The sequence below is a fragment of the Pollachius pollachius genome, assembly GCF_949987615.1.
Source record: "Pollachius pollachius genome assembly, chromosome: 13".
NCBI classification, from domain to species: domain Eukaryota; kingdom Metazoa; phylum Chordata; class Actinopteri; order Gadiformes; family Gadidae; genus Pollachius; species Pollachius pollachius.
Window position 1 is genome coordinate 13,539,009 of NC_136946.1, and position 5,075 is coordinate 13,544,083.

Genomic DNA, 5,075 nt, shown 5'->3' on the forward strand with positions numbered 1-5,075 from the left:
GCCGGTTGCCATATAGAGTTAACGTAGCGAGGACGATTGAACAAACGTCTGTGCGATCCCCTTGAGTGTACGTCTCTGAACGTGATTATACATTGCCCCCCCTCATCCTCTGTCGGCCTAACATGGTTTGTTCAGCTCATTAGCATTCTTGGGCTTCGGTTGTTGGTTTTGTCATTTTTTTCCTTTCTGCCATTTTTGTTTTGCCGTCATTATGCTTAATCTCTTTCTGCCCGCCTCTCCCCTGTCACTCCCCCACTAAGGCAAAAGAGAACGAGAGAGACCGAGAGACCTAGACCCAGAGAGAACGAGAGAGAACGAGAGACCTAGACCCAGAGAAACCGAGAGAGAACGAGAGACCGAGACCCAGAGAGACCGAGAGAGAACGAGAGACCGAGACCGAGAGACCTAGACCCAGAGAGACCGAGAGTCCTAGACCCAGAGAGAACGAGAGACCGAGACCCAGAGAGAACGAGAGACAGAGAGACAGAGAGAACGAGAGACAGAGAGACAGAGAGAGACCCAGGGAGACCCAGAGAGACAGACAGAGACCCAGAGAGACACAGAGCGACTCAGAGAGAACAAGAGACAGAGAGACAGAGAGACACCCAGAGAGACCCAGAGAGACACAGAGCGACTCAGAGAGAACGAGAGACAGAGAGACACCCAGAGAGACAGAGAGAGACACAGAGCGACTCAGAGAGAACGAGAGACAGAGAGACAGAGAGAGACCCAGAGAGACAGAGAGACAGAGAGAGACCCAGAGAGACACAGAGCGACTCAGAGAGAACGAGATAGACCAAACTCCGAGATTGCGAGATAGCGAGAAAGAGAAGTGGAGAATTGAACACACACCATGTGGCATCCACCGAGAAGCTCTCAGCATCTGTGAGTGTAATGATGGCGAAGCCTCTTCAGTGAGGAGCTGGGGACAATGCTTGGGGATGGGGCCAGGGCTGTGTGTGTGTGTGTGTGTGTGTGTGTGTGTGTGTGTGTGTGTGTGTGTGTGTGTGTGTGTGTGTGTGTGTGTGTGTGTGTGTGTGTGTGTGTGTGTGTGTGTGTGGGGGGGGGGGGGGGGGGGGGGGTTGGTAGGTTGACGATGGGTGGGGAGGGGATGCACACAGCTTTAAGCCGTGGTAAGGGGCTGTCAGAGGAAACAGACATGACAGCTCCGTACTGAAGACGATTTCACAGTGACCACCGAAACAGTGTCAACAAGGGGACCCCCACTGTGTGTGTGTTGGCATGGACACCAAAAGAAGATATGGCATACCATATAAAGGGATCTCTCTCTCTCTCTCTCTCTCTCTCTCTCTCTCTCTCTCTCTCTCTCTCTCTCTCTCTCTCTCTCTCTCTCTCTCTCTCTCTCTCTCTCTCTCTCTCTCTCTCTCTCTCTCTCTCTCTCTCTCTCTCTCTCTCTCTCTCTCTCTCTCTCTCTCTCTCTCTCTCACCAACACACAGACACCCACACCTACTTACATCATCATCCTGAATAAAAAAAAATTAAAAAAGATGTGGGGGGGAAAAAACATCCCACGAACATGTTGAAGCATCCAGATTTTACATGGTGTCACCAGAATGCCCCACTGGAACTGTTCAAAACAGGACTACATTTCCTCGTCACATCCTCTACCCCGTAGCCCCGTCAGAATATCTACATCGCAACAAGGGACTGTTTCCTTTAAATGTGCCGTAACTTCTTCAACATCAACATGTTTACTCAGCTATATATACCGCCAGGCGTCGGGAACTTTTGCTTGTTGGAGTTGTGGTTTTACATCACTTTTTCCTGGTTTGATTCATGAGGCATTTTCAAGAAATACTCGCAAGACATCAGGCTAAGGATTAATTCCTCTACAAACGTTAGATTTCTTCCTCGTGTCGCAACCTCCCACACGGCTCCCTTAGACACAAGCATCTGTCTTTCCTTCTAAATCACGTCGACATCCTAAATGGATCATTCGTTTTAACCCCCTTCTGCTCTCTCTCCCTCTCTCTCTGAACTCACTTCCCCTTCAGGTCTGAAGGAGGGAATAATAGAGAGATATAGATGAAATCCAATATGTGACAAGAGGTGTTGTTTTGACAGAGGGACTGGCGGGGAGATGAAAGACGCGGGCGGGGGCTGATGAATGTATGGCAGAGCAGGAAGATGTCTTCCCTCCATCCCCCGGTTCCATGTCCCACTTCATCTAGGAGCCATGGTAACGTAATCATTGGCAACGTCCCTCACCAAGTGTGTAGGCTCTGTGACACACCCTTTCTCAGGCATACACACGCGCACGAATACAGACATCTTTCTTGCTCTCGCACACACACACACACACACACACACACACACACACACACACACACACACACACACACACACAAAGTGTCTCTTATCTGCAGAAGCCCATGTGCAACATTTAGCATTTTCAGACCGCCAAACGCAGAGCACACAGAGTACAGTTAGCTCCTCCCATGATGCAGGTCAGTGTCTACATTATTCTCACTATAACAGTGGGGAAGAAACATGACCAGGAATCAGCGAGGGGTTAAGAATACATACCTAGATTACCATGCATTTAAGAAATACATGACAAATGGTATAAATACACACGCTAACATCTAAAGGCATAATCACTACAGGTTATCCAAAAACTCTGTCTCCCCCACCATCTTTTTTTACCAACGCATGCACACATAAAACACATATACTTACACACACACACACACACACACACACACACACACAAAGACACATTTACTCACACACATGCACTCACACACACACACACACACACACACATCAAGGCTCACTCACACAATATACACATACACTCACACACGCACGGATGCGCACACACACACACACACACACACCCGGCTGGTGAAGCAGCCAGGATACAGAGCCCCTGGCTGACCCCCGCTCTGCCGTCCTCCCAGCCTTTCATCACCCCACCAACAGCACCTCCTCATCTTCCTCCTCCTCCCACCACCACCACCACCTCCTCCTCCTCCTCCTCCCTGATCGTCTCTCTACCCACAAGCAGCTGGCTCTCTAGCCCGTCCATCCGTCCGTACGTCCATGCGGACCCCCAGGGTCTCCATACAGCACCCACATCAATTATTCAGCACAAAAAATATATAAATAAACTTAAAAAATAGAAATAAATTAAATAAGGAAAAAATATATAAATCTTAGATAACGGGCACGATGAATGGAGATGATGGAGAGAGAAACACAGGGGACTAAGAGTGGAAGGGTGATCCCGAACCAGCAGGTGTAGATCAAGGTTGTAATCTCTTCCGAGTGTAGGTTTGAGGGAGGGAGGGAGGGAGGGAGGGAGGGAGGGAGGGGGGAGAGAGAGAAGTAGTATCTGAAGCGGAGTGGCAGGGGATAAAAAAAACAGAGATTGCGAGGAACGGTGGAACACAAGCCTTACGCTGGGAAAGGTGAACGCAGGAGCAATCTTCACCGTTTTCACTCCCATGCATTTTACATAAAAGTTATGCAAAACCATGTGTATTCCACAGGCAGCATTCCAGTTCAAATGCTAACGAGCTTAACTTCCTAACCTTCCTGAATCACCTCTAACTCCCCCCTCCATCCCCCCTCTGCGTCCAGGGAAGGAGGCGTGGCCTTCAATTACCAAACCCCCAAGCCTGCTTTTTTTATCTTTTCGCAGAACATTTAGCGATGACCTTGACAGTCTTAGGCTTAACTTTAAATGAATAACACGAGGTTGGGGTGAGCGGGAGCAAGCTGCTTTTACTGAGAGTGAAACTGTATGGCACATGACAGGCAATTACTCTTGGTGATGTCAGCCTGTCGTGTGTGTGGGTGAGAGTGTTGGGGGGGGGGGACGGTTAATCTCGCCGCCATTGTTTGGTTGCGTTCCTCCCGCCCGCCCGTGCGTTTCTTCTTTGATGGACACTTCTTTAGAGCTTCGGAGGGCGACGTTGCTGGCAGTCTGCGGCAGCCGTTCGGACAGAAACTCGATGGGCCCAATGTGCAGACGGAGGATGGAGGAGACAGTGGAGAGAAAGAGAGAACGAGAGAGAGAGAGAGAGAGAGAAGAGAGAGAGAACGAGAGAGAAGAGAGCGAGAGAGAGAGAGAGAACAAGAGAGAAGAGAGTGAGAGAGAGAGAGTGGAGAGAGAGAGGATGGGAGAGGGAGGGTGGGAGAGCGAGAGAGCAAGAGAGAGCGAGAGGAGAGAGGGTGGGAGAGAGACAGAGAGGATTGGATAGAGAGAAAAAATGGAGGGAAAAGGCAAATTCTGAAAATCTGGGACACATTGCTGCTTCTCTCAGGCGATCTCATTGAAAACTTTGTCTTTATTCTGGTCGGCTGACTGTTTTGGAAGCCATGTTTTATTCATGCCTATGTCTTTTAATTTCTATTTGAATGCGGTGCGCGTTACTCCACGGTTAGCACCACCCCTCCAGAGACCGTATGATGAAATCTTGAGTGACGGTGAAACACTATCGACTGTCCCCCAGAGCCGTTGGAACGTTTAGAAAGGGGGGAGAAGGACATAGAGATAGAGACTTGGAAATAGAGAGCGAGCTCCAGAGAGAGAAACAGGGGCCACTCGATTTTATAAATATGAATGATGGCTGTTAATGTTCTGATGCAAGAGGGGAAGAAACCATGCGCTCCCTTTGAATACTTCGTCAACATAATAACATCCCGTTTATCCGCTGAATGCCAACGGCTTTTCTTCTTTTAAACGATTTTGGTTTTGTTGTGGTTTTTTTGGTTCAACTTCGTAAAAACTGTGCACTACCAATGACGGGAAGTGCGTTCTTTTTTTCTGTCTTTCCCCAAAGGCCCCAATTAAAAACTCTTGCGGCAAAGCAGCAGCAATTCATCCCTCACGTTCCCAATGTTTTTTCCCTGTGCCACGGCAACAAAGTGTCGGGAAAGTGGCCTATTAGAAAATAAGAGACCAATAAGCTGCAAGGAACGGAAGGGGGGGCAGGGGCAGAGGCACAGAGAGAGAGGCAGAGAGAGAGAGAGAGGAAGAGAGTGGCAGAGAGAGAGAGAGAGAGAGAGAGAGAGAGAGAGAGAGAGAGAGAGAGAACGAAAGGGA